Source organism: Neopsephotus bourkii, unplaced genomic scaffold (assembly GCF_033783945.1).
Source record: "Neopsephotus bourkii isolate Nb327-2 ecotype Australia unplaced genomic scaffold, CSIRO-AGI_Nbou_v1 NB_329, whole genome shotgun sequence".
Taxonomy (NCBI): domain Eukaryota; kingdom Metazoa; phylum Chordata; class Aves; order Psittaciformes; family Psittacidae; genus Neopsephotus; species Neopsephotus bourkii.
In genome coordinates, this window is record NW_026900837.1 from 66,917 (window position 1) to 81,983 (window position 15,067).

The 15,067-nt window shown below is 52.0% G+C and overlaps 1 long non-coding RNA gene across 1 annotated transcript; it reads right to left on the bottom strand.

Annotated features, from left to right (window-relative positions):
• Positions 1-1,448: 1,448 nt before the first annotated feature.
• LOC133209296 (uncharacterized) lies at positions 1,449-4,466 on the bottom strand. Its single transcript, XR_009724648.1, has 4 exons — positions 4,298-4,466; positions 3,548-3,757; positions 3,192-3,340; positions 1,449-1,653 (listed from the first exon to the last, which is right to left on the bottom strand). It is a non-coding gene; the product is annotated as an uncharacterized LOC133209296 (long non-coding RNA).
• Between the last annotated feature and the right edge of the window lie 10,601 nt (positions 4,467-15,067).

Genomic DNA, 15,067 nt, shown 5'->3' on the forward strand with positions numbered 1-15,067 from the left:
AGAACAATATCCGCCCGGCAGCGGGTGTATTCCTGATTCAAGGCATGCAGAGAGGCAGCTCTGCCTGGATTTACCAGAGATTTACGGCAGATTTGATGAGAAGGAGGGAAATTCTATTTAATAAGGGTCAGGACTGAGTAAATGCTCCCTGCTTGTGGCAAGATTGGAGTAAAAATAACTAATGAACCCCCAGTTTGCCAGATTTGGGTGGGATTTGGGCTGCTTTGACCCCTAAAGCACCTCCAATGCATCCTCGGCACCCACAGAGCATCGCAGGGATACCCCTAGAGAATCCCAGAGAATGCCTGGAGCACCTCCAGAGCATCCCATGGATCCAACCATCACAGTGACCATGGCGACATGGGGACCACAGGGGTGGCTGATTCTGGAACTCCGTGTGTTCACGTGTGTGAGGCCACGGAACCCCACGGAACCCATCACCAGAGGCACTGGTAGACGACAGCTGCCCCACAGAACACAAGCTACCGGTGGAGGAGGCAACAGTGACTGCCCCAGAGTGGCTGCTTTGGACTCGGTGTGCGAGCTGTGCTGGGTGACCTGGCAGCGGAGCGCTGTGGCTGCCGTAAATCCTGAGATCTCCCCTCACTTCTTGTGGGGAGAACAAGGGCCTGTGGGGATGGGACAAGGGGGAATGTCTTTCACCTGACAGAGAGGGGAGATTGAGGTGGGATCTTAGAAGTTCTTCCCTGTGAGGGTGGTTGGACACTGGCAGAGGGTGCCCAGAGAAGCTGTGGCTGCCCCATCGCTGGCCATGTTCAAGGCCAGGTTGGACACAGGGGCTTGGAGCAAGCTGCTCCAGTGGAAGGGGTCCCTGCCCGTGGCAGGGGTTGGAGCTGGAGGAGCTTTAAGGTCCCTCCTAACCCAAACCATTTCATGCTTGTGACATCCTCAACACTCAATTTGTGGCAGTGTCTATAATTTAACAACTGTGGACATTCAGTATCAGTTCGCTCCTTCTCACAGCCATTTTCCCTGACCAGAGGGGCTGAGGACGGCCCCTGCCTGGGTCCCCATACCCTTGGGGAGGGAGCATCCTGGAGGGTAGATTTTGTCTAGTTAAGCCCACCAGCACTTTTGGATCACTGACTAATGCTGCGCTTGAGCATTTTGGGCAGCTCCGCACTGCCCCAGTCCTGCCAGCCCATCTGTGCTAAGCACTTACAATCAACTGAGGGAAGCAGAGTAATGAAGACATACATAATCAACTTAAAATGCTCACTAATACTAAGACCATAAATGATAGAATCACAGAGGATCTCCCTACCGAGCACAAGAGCACGTGTCCTGTCTTTCACACTGCTACCTCGTGTGCTCTTCAAGATGCCTTCCTGAGCTTAGGTGGTTTACTTTTAATGCTTATTTCTATTGAAGGTGGCTTGGATCCTACTAAACCTTAAAGCTGTCTTAATGGAATTAGAGAAACCCAAGCTGGATCTACCAATTTTTAACTAAGTCACCTGTTAGAAACGTGCATGCCAGGAGGTAAACTGCTCTTTTGTTAGATTTATTCTCAATTACCTGTACACGGATGCTGGTTTGGGGCTGCAGCTGTGGAGCTACTGGTGACTCATGTCCAATGCAAGTGGGTGTATTCACTGGCAGGAGATGTCTGCATTCAGGATGTGTTGCCATCTGAAGCAAAAGCCACATCATATAATGTCATTAAGTTTATCAAGAGGTTTTCAGTATTTCCCTGGTTACCGTCTGCAGCAGCAAAGTCACTAGAAACAGAGCAACTGATAGCCACAGCTGCTGGTACGGATCCGTACATAGCAAAGGCTATTGAGAAAACAGGAAGACAACTGCAAAGAGTGACTTGACTGACAACTAAAACTAGGCCGGAAAGGTACTAAGTTAGTTTTCAGTAAAATTAAAAGCTGCTATCAACTGTGGGAGTAGAAATCCTCCCAATTATGGACCTTATCTAAAAAGGTGGTGAATATTCTCAGTCATCACTTGAAACTACATTGCCCTGGACAACACATCTTTCTGATGATATAGGGGAAAAATTACACCACTGACTTGTTAGATCAGGTGGTTATCTCCTGGGAAGACCTGGGACAAGACAGTTACAGACATCACTGTAAAAACTTGGTGCTCTTACATATATGCCCACATCCGCCACCATTCAAGGTTTCAGGCATGAAGGATCTTTTACAGCTATGACACAAGCAGTAGTTACTAACTGCACTACTTAGCACTGAACAAGATGCAGATGCAGGTCCTGAAGATGCGGTGGTTGTTGTTTCAACATGAAGAGGAACCTGAATTTGGTCATGTTTCCTGACACTGGCGAATTAAAACTATTTACTTTTCCAGTCTTACTAACATATCTGGCACTTGAAGGAATCTGGGGGTCATTTTGGCCATCATTTAAGAATTACATCCAGTGCTAAAGGTACTGAACAAAATCACAGAATTCCAGAGCGGTTTGGGCAACAAGAGACCTTAAAGCTCCTCCAGCTCCAACCCCTGCCACGGGCAGGGACCCCTTCCACTGGAGCAGCTTGCTCCAAGCCCCTGTGTCCAACCTGGCCTTGAGCACTGCCAGGGATGGGGCAGCCACAGCTTCTCTGGGCACCCTGTGCCAGCGCCTCAGCACCCTCACAGGGAAGAGCTTCTGCCTAAGAGCTCAGCTCAGTCTCCCCTCGGGCAGGTTCAAGCCATTCCCCTTGGCCTGTCCCTACAGGCCCTTGTCCCAAGCCCCTCTCCAGCTTTCCTGCAGCCCCTTTAGGCACTGGAGCCGCTCTGAGGTCTCCCCTTCAGGAGCCTTCTCTTCTCCAGGCTGCCCCAGCCCAGCTCTCTCAGCCTCTGGTGTTTATCTCCGGGGCTGTGGGTGAAGGCCAATGATCCACAGAGGATGTGGATGAGAAATTAATAAAATATGCTATACTTTCACGAACTGTTTTCTGCAGTCAAGCCAAAATGCAGCAGTTGAAGAGCTTGATCTTGGAAGCACTCAAGACTGCTACCATGTAGGAAATAACTCGTATGCCAGTACTACTGCTTCAGTGCATCAAATTAAGTGCAAGTAGAGCTGGTGCTTCAAAACACGTTGGTTACATTTCTAAGTTCCTTAACGAAATGTGTTCTCATCAAAATCATCACGAAACGCAAACAAAAATCTCGAGGCTCAAAGTTTCACAGGGACACCTAAGAGAAGTTTTTACCTGGATTCAAAGCTCTTACTCAGACCGGATTTCATTTCTAGAAGAGCATTTGCATCTACTTCATGGTTAGCCTTCCCTGGAAGAGGGATTCCAAGTGGGACCACCCGAGGAACGGGCACACAGCCAGCCACCACTTTCTCCACAGTGCTCTTGAGAGAAGAAAAACAGAAAGGCAGACAATAATGTTTCTGAACAGAAGAATGCATTGAGAGATACGGTCTTTTCATGGCATTCCTGCCTTCACTTGTTTCTCTTAAAAGAGAGAACACCAGATTCTTTAAAGTGTTATTCCTCATGGCATGATTTTCACATTGGAAAAGAGCAAGGTCCCAACAACCATCCCAATTCCAACTTACTCTCCTCTTGCAGAACTGTGAACAAAGCTTGAGATGAGCACTGCTGCTTTCATTTCACTTTGACCTTCCTTGCTCAAGTCCGGTTCCCACGTGTCCCAGGGAAACAGCTTTAGCATCATGCATCAATGACACCTGATAGGAGTGAGTAACAGGGAAGTCCCTCCACCCTAGTGGCACATTGGAGACAGCCTCTTGTTTCACTGCAGCTACCTGAAGAGATACAAGACGTCCTGCAAAGGGCTAAAGCAAGACAGCCGTTGCTTCAGCTTATCTCAGTTTCTGTAGGCATCATGAATATACCTATAAACAGGTGCCAGACATGATTTATCATAATTTACAGAGGCATTACCGTGTCACACGATTCAAGACTGACAAACTGCATTTGCATACACTAACATTTTGCAATACAAAACGATGGACTCCAGATCTTGGGAACCGGTCCGCAGGGCCAGGAACAATGCCTGCACTGCAAGTGTTTCCTGCTGTAACCAACCTTTTAATCCTCCAGCCACACCTCTTACACTGCTCAGCAATGCAGACAGCACTGATTCAGCACGGCAGGGTTCCTCACTCTGCTCTGTCTGGGGCTATGCTGAGAGCAGCCCCAGCGCTGTCTGCAGGTGCCCGTCTCCTTGGCTGGGTTGCCCCAGAGCAGTGGCTCAGGACGGGGGCAGTTCTCAGCCAAACTCTCTTGGGCTGCACACACACGGTGTGCACGGGACACACAAGGGGGGGGGCTCAGACCTTTACCTGATGGGAAGGGGCAGCGAGCAGCTTTCCTCAAGGAGCCGCCTGCTCCTGGCACCCCTGCACCAGAAGCACAGGACCTCAGTTCAGCCTCCGGAGAGCCCAGACCTGCTGGGACACAATGGTCCTGCCCCATGCCCAGCCCCTGCCCCAGCCTGGGCTCCAGCCCTGCCTGCACCTCCCCTGCTGGGTCAAGGCCCCGCTCCCCTCCCTGTGCCCTCCTGGCACAGCCCAGCCCAGCCCACTCCGCTGCATCCCCCCGTGCCCCCTGCCCCCCTCACCCCGCTGCATCCCCCCCGTGCCCCCTGCCCCCCTCACCCCGCTGCATCCCCCCGTGCCCCCTGCCCACCTCACCCCGCTCCATCCCCCCGTGCCCCCTGCCCACCTCACCCCGCTGCATCCCCCCCGTGCCCCCTGCCCACCTCACCCCGCTCCATCCCCCCCGTGCCCCCTGCCCACCTCACCCCGCTGCATCCCCCCCCGTGCCCGCGAGGTCCCATCTGGGTCGCCAAAATGCCCACCTCACCCCGCTCCATCCCCCCCGTGCCCCCTGCCCCCCTCACCCCGCTCCATCCCCCCGTGCCCCCTGCCCCCCTCACCCCGCTGCATCCCCCCGTGCCCCCTGCCCCCCTCACCCCGCTGCATCCCCCCGTGCCCCCTGCCCCCCTCACCCCGCTGCATCCCCCCCGTGCCCCCTGCCCCCCTCACCCCGCTCCATCCCCCCCGTGCCCCCTGCCCCCCTCACCCCGCTGCATCCCCCCGTGCCCCCCTGCCCCCCTCACCCCGCTGCATCCCCCGTGCCCCCTGCCCCCCTCACCCCGCTGCATCCCCCGTGCCCCCTGCCCCCCTCACCCCGCTCCATCCCCCCCCGTGCTCCCCCTCCACCCCGCTGCATCCCCCCCGTGCCCCCTGCCCCCCTCACCCCGCTGCATCCCCCCGTGCCCCCTGCCCCCCCTCACCCCGCTCCATCCCCCCCGTGCCCCCCCCCCCCCCCCTCACCCCGCTGCATGCCCCCGTGCCCCCTGCCCCCCTCACCCCGCTCCATCCCCCCCGTGCCCCTGCCCCCCTCACCCCGCTGCATCTCCCCGTGCCCCCTCCCCACCTCACCCCGCTCCATCCCTGCTGCGGCCCCGCCCACCCCGCTCCTGCCTGGCCCTCCCCGCCCCCCCCGTGCCGCCGGCTCTGACGTCATCCCCCCGCGCCGCCCGCTGTCATGGCGGCGGTGCAGGAGGAGGGCAGCCGCAGCCGCAGGTTCCTGCCCAGAGCCCCAAGGGCTGGAGCTCACCCGCGTCTGCCCCGGGAGCAGGGCCAGGCCCCGCAGCTCTGCCGAGCCCTGCTCCCACTTGATGGGGGCATCGGAGCGCCCCACACAGCGCAGCATGGCCTGGGCCATTGCCCTGGCTCCGGCAGAGTCGCCACTGCCTTGGGAAGCTGCCAGCGAGCACCAGGAGCTGAGAAGCGGCTGCAGAAGGGCTCTGCTGGGGGGCTGAAAGGGAAAGGAGAGGCTGCAGAGCCTCAGCCCTGGGGCTTCTTTCAGGGGAGGTGGAGCCACACTCAGCGTGATTCTTAAAGCCAGCTCACATCCGGCCTGAGGTGGGGGGTTTGGCTTGGGGGTTCTTTCCAATACACGTGTTTCTGGATGTGTTTCAGAGCAGAACCTGGATCTCAGTGCTGGGAATAAATCCCTGGAAAGCTTGCCAGTTCTTGCTGCACAGGGTTCAGCTCTGACAGTTCTTTTTCTGATGCTTAGCCGCAAACTTAAAATGAGTTCAGATTTTTTATATAGGCTGCATAAAGGTTTGTTTATTTCTTCATTGTCTTACATTTTGGTGTTTGGGCTTTTGTTGGGTTGTTGGTTTGGGTTTTTTTGTGTTTTTGTTGGTTTGGTTTTTCCCAATACTTGTGCAGTTTTATCTCAGGGTTGGATGGAACCTTCATGGAGACCCTGCTGCCCGGATACCGGAGTGTCCGGAGGTGAACTCACCCCCAGCCGGCAGTGCGGATCATCAGGGCCCAGGTTCTGGGGAGACGCTGGCTCAGGGAGTCGGCTGTGTCCCATCTGCCTTGACAAACTGCCACCACAACCCGCAAGTGAACCCGTGCCCACTGCGCCCAGAGCCTGGGATGCAAAGCACAGAATTACAGGGGTGTCCCAGACACACTGGGGAACCCCAAATGTGGTTTTACACAGGGTTCTCGCACCCTTCATATGGTTACGTACCACACACTTGGACCAAGCACTAGTGTTAGCGTAAGAACTGACACAAACCACCAGAATGGTTATATGAGGTGCTTTATTGCAGCGCTGGGAAACCAGGGGCATGCGCCCAAATCTGACTTTGACCCCTGTCACATCGTGTCCGCAATTTAGACACTATTCACTACAGATTACATCATTGACTAATACATATGCATCAAGGATTAGCACATCAGTCTGTTAGGACATCAGCCTCCTCTGCACTTGCGCAGCCCCCTCTGGTGGTCGTCCTGATGAAGTAAGGAGTCTTCCTCGGATGAAGTAGGAAGTCTTCCTCGCTCTGTCCTTTTCACCTTTCCGTTCTTTGGACATGTCCCAACCATTATGTGGACGCCAGCATTCTCTTATCTTCCCTAGGTTCTGCTTGGGTGGAGTTTCACAATATGCTTCTCTAAATTCACCCATATACCCTTCACCGTATATGGGTATGTTAGCTCTTGCTACCAAGACTACCATTGTAACATTTGTTATAGAGTAACCATGATACGAGACCGCAAACCAAGCTACAAAGTTACAACATTTCCTAATACACAAAACCAGACTATTGATTTATAAATTTCTCTAATCATTTCTACTATTTTATATGATTATTTTATCTTAGAAACTTCGCCCTTTTCTAACACTAGCACCCTCACTACCACTTACTAGTCCTAGTCCAGCTCTGCCAGGCGCTCATGGTACTTCTGCTGCAGTCCTGCTCTTGTCTATTGATGCAGATGCCCCTGGACCAGTCCTGCAGGAGACACTGATTAATGGTGTGCGGGACAGTGGGAGGGTTTCAAAGACATGCTGGAGGGGCTGGGATTCTGCCATTATTTCTGCTGTGCTGCAATACCCCTTCTCCTTCACAGACAGCTCTAAGATACCCTTAAGAAAAGTCCTAGTTCCAGGGCTGGGATGAAGCTTTGAGTAAAAATCCACCACCTCATCACATTACAGTGTACATACAAATATATGGAGATATATAGAAACAAAGGACCTGTTTATTAGTACGTTAAAGACTGGTTGATCTAGTAGATGGGGGAAGGGAATTTTCATGACATGCCCTGTGGGTCCCACCAACCGGGGTCCCAAACACCAGCGCCAGGGTGGCGAGAGGCAGCAGAGATGCCGTCCCAGGGGGATCAGTCTCCTGAGAGCGGGCAGGAAAAAACAACCCAAAAGTGCCACCAGCCCCCTTGCCACTTCCACCACAGACTGGGAAACACGCACATCGGCATCCCAGGGCCAGCGGTGCCGGCCCCATCCCTTCCCCTTGGACATGAAATTCGCCTCCCCCAAAGCCACAGCTGGGATGGGAAACCCTCGTTCCGGACAGGAGCTCAGCAGCAGGGCAGAAAAGCATTGCGAGGGGCAGCTGCTGTGTCCAACAAAGCAGAGCCCCGCCAGGACCGGTGGAACTGGGGCGGAACCCGAGGGAGGGGCCGTTGCCCCCCGCCCCAACGGCACTGCCCAACTGCCGTGGCAGGTACAGCAGCAGCTCCCGCTCCTCCTGGTGCTGCTGCCCTGCAGGTAACCCCCAGCCGGCTCTGCCTGCCAAGCTCTGCGCCCAGCACCTCTCTACTGCTCCCAACAGAGAGGCTCCCTCTCCAGCTGTCCACGGCATCGGAGGTGCCCGGCGTGAGCTTCCCCGCTCCGGCCATGCCGCCTCCTGTGCGTGCCTGTGAGCTGCCGTCTGCCCCGGGGCTGCCAGTCTCTGTTGAGCCTGCCCAAGTGCAGCAGCTCCCCAAGGAGCCAGCAGCAGCGGCGGCGCTGGAGAACAGCAAGGACAACGTCCCTGATGTCTACGATCTGACTGACTTACTCCATGCGCTCCCCGACCTGACTGAGAATGCGGCGGAGGGCGGCTGCCGCAAGGAGCCAGCAGCGGTGGCAGGGCTGGGGAACAGGCAGAACAGCATCCCCAGCACCCATGGTATGAGCGCCTTGCTCCATTCTCTGTCTGATGTGCCTGAGAAAGTGGTGGAAGGCGGCTGCCCCAAGGAGCCAGCAGCGGCTGTGGGGAACAAGGAGCACCCTGTCCCCAACATCTATGATACGAGTGCTTTGCTCAGTGCGCTTCCTGACTTGTCTGAGAACACCGTGGAGGGTGGCTGCCCCCAAGCAGACAGCAGCGGTGGCAGGCCTGGCAGACAATGAGGACACCATCCCCAACGCCTATGACATGAGGGCACTCACAGGCACTGAAAAGGAACTAGTACTTAAAGCCACCAGAACTCACGTTCAGGCATCAGTCGCTGCACAAACATTGCAGGGAAAGGCAGATGATTATGTCCCTGCAGTTAAACCACAATGGGATTAGAATAACCCCAACTGTTATCAATTTCTCCCGAGATATCAAACACGGATTGCGTTTAGATAGGAGCAAGCAATTCCTAAGTCCATGAATTGGGGAGCTTTATATGCTGTCAAGCAAAACACAGGTGAAACTCCTCCGGAATTTCTGGGTAGATTACGGGAAGCAATGCAAAAATGAGCTACCATGGACCCCTCCGGAGAGCAGGGAAGGCAGCAGCTGATACCTGTCTTTCTAGGACAATCCTCAGATGACATTAGAAAGGAGCTACAGAAGCTTCCAGCAGAGGACCAGAGAGATATTGAAAAGCTGACTGAGGAAGCATGGAGGGTGTACCGCAACCGAGGCAGTAGTGAAAGGAAAAAGCTAAGTCAAGCACTTACTCGTGCGACCACTGCGGCCTTAAGGTAAAGAAGCTATCAGGGAAACGGAAAAACTCAAGGCACATGGGAAGATTGCTTTTGGGGTCGTAGAATGAGGGCCCCTAATAACAGGGTACGGCCTAAGCAGTGTGCTTCTTGTAAACAGGCAGGGCACTGGAAAAGCCAGTGTCCCACACTGAGAAGGGAGGAGGGAAACCTCCCACGCCTTGCTGAATGAGAAATAGAATAGGGGGGACCAGAGGGTTGAACCCCGGCCAAGCCCCTGGTTATAATGAAGCTGGGGAAAGAAGACACAAACGTAGCATTTCTAGCAGACACCGGAGCTACGTTTGCTGAGTTAAATGGACAATTAGCTTTGATTGATCATGAATCTGTCAATGGGATTGGGGCGACAGGCCAGCCACAGAAGGTACCACACATGCAACCTCTCCGACAGAAAATGGGTCCTAAAGAGATCCTAATGGAATCCTAATGGGATCTTAATGCGGCCCTAGAGGGATCCTAATAGGATATTAATGGGGTCTTCATGGGATCCTAATGGAATCTAAATGGGGTCTTAATAGATCCTAATGGGATATTAATAGGGGTCCTAAAGGGCTCCTATTGTCCTAATGGGATATTAATAGAGTCCTAAAGGGATATTAATGGGATCCTCAAGGGAGATTAATGGAGTCCTAATGGGATCTTCATGGGATCTTAATGGGATGAGGAGTGAATGGAGTCCCAGTGGCAGTTACTGGGGTTAATGGTGATCCAGTGACACGAACAAGGGTGAGCCCTGGGCCTAGTCCCTGCTCCTAGCACTTGGGACCGGTCTTGTTCAGCATCTTCGTCGCTGACATGGACAGTGGGATTGAGTGTGCCCTCAGCAAGTTTGCCGATGACACCAAGCTGTGTGGTTGGGTTGATCCGCTGGAGGGAAGGAATGCCATCCAGAGGGACCTGGACACGCTTGTGAGGTGGGCTGATGCCAACCTCATGAAGTTTAACCCTGCCAAGTGCAAGGTCCTACACCTGGGTGGGAGCAATCCCAGGCACAGCTACAGGCTGGGCAGAGAAGAGATTCAGAGCAGCCCTGCAGAGAAGGACTTGGGGGTGCTGGTCAATGAGAAAATGAACATGAGCCGGCTTCAGTGTGCGCTTGCAGCCCAGAAAGCAACCGTATCCTGGGCTGCATCCAAGGGAGTGTGACCAGCAGGTCGAAGGAGGTGATCCTGCCCCTCTGCTCTGCTCTCGTGAGACCTCACCTGGAGTACTGTGTGCAGTTCTGGTGTCCTCAACATAAAAAGGACATGGAGCTGTTGGAACGAGTCCAGAGGAGGGCCACGAGGATGCTCAGGGGACTGGAGCACCTCCCGTATGAAGACAGGCTGAGAAAGTTGGGGCTGTTCAGCCTGGAGAAGAGAAGCTGCGTGGAGACCTCATAGCAGCCTTCCAGTATCTGAAGGGGGGTATAGGGATGCTGGGGAGGGACTCTTCATTAGGGTCTGTAGTGACAGGACAAGAGGGAATGGGTTAAAACTTAAACAGGGGAAGTTTAGATTGGATATAAGGAGGAAATTCTTTCCTGTTAGGGTGGTGAGGCACTGGAATGGGTTGCCCAGGGAGGTTGTGAATGCTCCATCCCTGGCAGTGTTAAAGGCCAGGTTTGACAAGGCCTTGGGTGATATGGTTTAGTGCGAGGTGTCCCTGCCCATGGCAGGGGGGCTGGATCTTGATGATCTTTAGGTCCTTTCCAACCCTAACTGTTCAATGATTTTATGATTCTAAGAACATAATAAAAATCATTGGGGTAGCAACTCTTTGTATAAATATTTAGACAAATTGTAGGAAAGAATCTCTACACCACAGTTCAATTAGTGACAAAATAATGTCAGCTATGTCTTAAGAACAATCCTAAGACTGAAAATAGTAATCAAATTGGGACAACAGATAGAAAAAGTTATCTGGGACAGCAGTGGCAAATAGGTTTTTCTGAATTACCAAGAAAAGGGGGTTATTGATATTTATGGGTGTTAATGGTTACTTTTTCAGGCTGGCCAGAAGCATTCCCTTGTAGGATAACTAATGCAAAACAAGTGATTAAAACATTATTTAAGGAGATAATAACCTCCTTTTGGGGTACCAGAGGCAATTCCTTCCGACCGAGGCTCTCGCTTTAGTGCAAAATTGTTACAAGAAATTATCAAAAATTAGAAATTGATTGCAACTCCATGTTCCATACAGGCCTCAGGCCAGTGGGCAAGTAGAAAAGCTGGTTCATCTGATCAAACAACAGACTAGTAAAATGTGTCAGGAAATGAATTTATATTGGTACCAAGGTTTACCACTGGCTCTATTAAGGGTTCGAACTAAACCTCGGTCGAAAGAAGAGGTTAGCCCATTTGAAATTTTGTGTGGAAGACCATATCAGTCCCAGCTTAAAGGAGAAAGTCTTCAGGAAGAGGGAGAAGGCTATCTCCGATAGTTTCTGATCAATCTGGGAAAACCATTGGAGGAGATGAATAGGAGAATAGCAGGGACAAGAGCACGAGGTTTGGATTATCCGATTCACCCTTTCAGATCTGGAGACTGGGTTTGTGTTAAGAATTTCTCTCTACAGGAGAAGTGGAGCGGACCGTACCAGGTATTATTGACCACCTTTACAGCAGTGAAGATAAAGGAACAGCCTGCCTGGATACATTATTCAAGAACAAAGCAAGCAGCAGAGCCAGAGAAGACATGGCAGATCAAACCTTCAAGACCCTTACGTATGAGACTGCATGGGTCAGATTTGGACTCATATGATAACTGGCGCACAAGCTTGGGACCAGAACTTACACCTGAAATTAGTGCAGAATGTTATTAATGTTTTTAATGTCAGTGACTGTTGGGTGTGTGCACAGTTGCCTAAATCAGGAGGAAGCCTGGATCTCCCATTAGTTGGAGTTCCAATTCCTAACACTGTCTCATGGACAAATTTGTGGGTGATCACTAGCAATCTGTATTCGAAGGAAAGGTTAACATTTGGAATAGTTAATCCTAAACCAGGTATTTGTGCACACCTGTGCACCAAGATGTATTACACCAGGAACCAGGGTAGGAGATCAGGCTTGTTTAAATGGCACAGATGTAGGTCACCATTCAAATTGCAATCATACTATTAATATAGATGGTATTGTAGTCCAGCGGTGGCCCGTTCCTAAAGGGAAAGGATGGTATTGGTTATGTGGAGAAAATGCTTGTAAGATTCTACCCCCCAACTGGAAGGGGGCATGCACCTTAGGTGCTGTAATACCCAATTTCACGACTATCGACAGGTTTCCTTCCGGGGCCTGGACTGGAAGTTTTGCTAAACAAATGAAGCGAGGGTTTAACCCTGTTATTGAACGGCACACCGCATCTCATGGTTTTGTAAGAGGGCTCAGTCCATCTTTGGCAGTAAGTGAATTAGAGAAGGCAATTGTAAATATCTCAGCAACCATAGAGGAAATGGCAAGTAAAAACATGATATAATCCAGGCAGAACAACAAGAGATAACTAGCCTATCTAAGGTGATATTACAAAACCGAATGGCTCTAGACTGGCATCACAAAGAGGGGTTTCTTCCATAACGAATGGAAATTGTTGCTCCTCTGCAGACTAAAGTGGCAGAATTGAAACAGATCTGGAGGAAATTTGGAAACAAACTAAGATATTTCGTGAAAAGGCCACGGATGACACCTCCTGGGGATTTGAAGAAATACGGAAAAAGTTAACTTCATGGTTACCCAGTCTCTCCTGGTTGAGGCAACTGGTTGCAGGAATATAGGTGTTAATTATTTTAATATTGATTACTTGTGGTATGATTCAGTGTTCCCTCTGGTGTTGTAAAGGATCTATGATAGATTACGAAGATTGGAAAAGGAATGAAATTAAGCATCAAGTAGAAACGGGAAATATTTCAAACAGACTTTTGATGGTAAAGGTAATACATAAAATGTTGCAGAAGGATTTGCAAAAGGACAGAAAAAGGGGGGAATTTGAGACAAAGGGGCACAAAATCGCAAAATGGAATATAGAAACCTTTAGAATTGGTTTTCAGTAATGTTCAGTTTGATGGCTTTGTAACAGTAGCAATGGAAAATGATTGAGGTGCATGATACATAGAGGAAAAAACCAGAGCACAGCTAGAGAACGTAGTGAGAGTTCTCACAAGGTAAATCGTTGTCGTTGGCATAGTTTTAAGAAAAACAGTCTAGAAGAACAGGACACAGGGACAAGGAGTATCTGGGAACTGCAGGGGTCCAGGATGGGCTGCAGGTAAACTAACAGATAAGTAGGAGGACAGGAGGATTATTACGTCTCTGGTGCTAACGAAGCAATTAAAGTGGTATGAGCATCTACTGCGCGTGCTTCAGAGGCTGCCAGAAGTGATGAAGATTGTTGGGAGAAGTAAAGGACCCTCAGAGACCAGCACCACAATTGTGTACGCATGGGGGAAGTATCTGGGAAACTGTGTAAACCCCCGTAGCCTCCTGAATATGTGTGTATGGCCAGGGACTAGAAAGGACGGCTTGGGTGGCACTGGGGACACCCGTTAGGAGGAGCTCTCCCCGTGTCTCCCGGCGCCGCAATAAAGAATACCTGCTTGTCAGCTTGGAAACGGGGCTGCAAGTTTGTTCCTGAGCCCTCCCCCCATCGCACTGAGTGCCTCGGGGGGGCACAGCACAACCCCCCCTCCCGGTCACTGTGTCCCTATTGGGGGGGGCTGTTATGGGGGGGTCTTGTGCCGTCTGTGTGTCCATCCCCCCCATCCGGGGCTTATTTTTGTCTCTGCCACTAAAGGTGATTTTACCATAAAGAGGAGAATTGGGGGGGAGGGGGGGGTTGTGTGCAAGGATGGGGGCTGGGTTTGCACCCCCATTGCACCCCCACTGCACACTCACTGTGGTGGAGGGGTGGGCCGGGGGGGCACGGATGACACCCAATGGAAGAGACCCAATGGGACAGCCCGCCGCCCGGATGCTAGGACCAGTTTAATGGATCCTAATGGGACCTTAATGGGGTCCCAAAGGGGTTCTAATGGGATACTAACGGGGTCCTAAAGGGATCCTAATGGGTACCTAATGGGATCTTCATGGGGTCCTAGACGGATAGTAATAGGATATTAATGGGGTCTTCATGGGATCCCCTGGGATATAATGTGGTCTTAATAGATCCTAATGGGATATTAATGGGGTCCTAAAGGGCTCCTATTGTCCTAATGGGATATTAATGGCGTCCTAATGGGATATTAATGGCGTCCTAATGTGATATTAATAGAGTCCTAAAGGGATATTAATGGGGTCCTAGTGGGATCCTCAGGGGAGATTAATGGGGTCCTAATGGGATTTCATGGGATCTTAATAGGATGAGGGGTTAATGGAGTCCCAGTGGCAGTTACTGGGGTTAATGGTGATCCAGTGACACGAACAAGGGTGAGCCCTGGGCCTAGTCCCTGCTCCTGGCACTGGGGACCCCAGTGCTGGCATGGGTGTTGGGAGCTGGGATGGGTGCTTGGTGCTGGGATGGATACAACCTTGGAGCTTGTGAGGTCCTATGGGAAGATCCCAAGCCTGGAAGAGGGATACTCCAGCTGGATGCAGGGATGAAGCAGAACCGTAGAAGCTTGGGTTCCCCTTCAACATTTGGCTGTGGAGTGGAGCTGCCCCCAGGTGATGCTTTGCAATCATTCGTTTCTCTCTGCCTCATTGTGCTCGGGGCATTCACGGGCAGCTCCTGCAGCTGAGGCATCCGGTTCCTGCACTCCCCTGCCCAGCCCATGGCAAGGCTTGACAAAGGCTGCAGGCAGCCGCCATGGACCTGCAGGCAGGAGG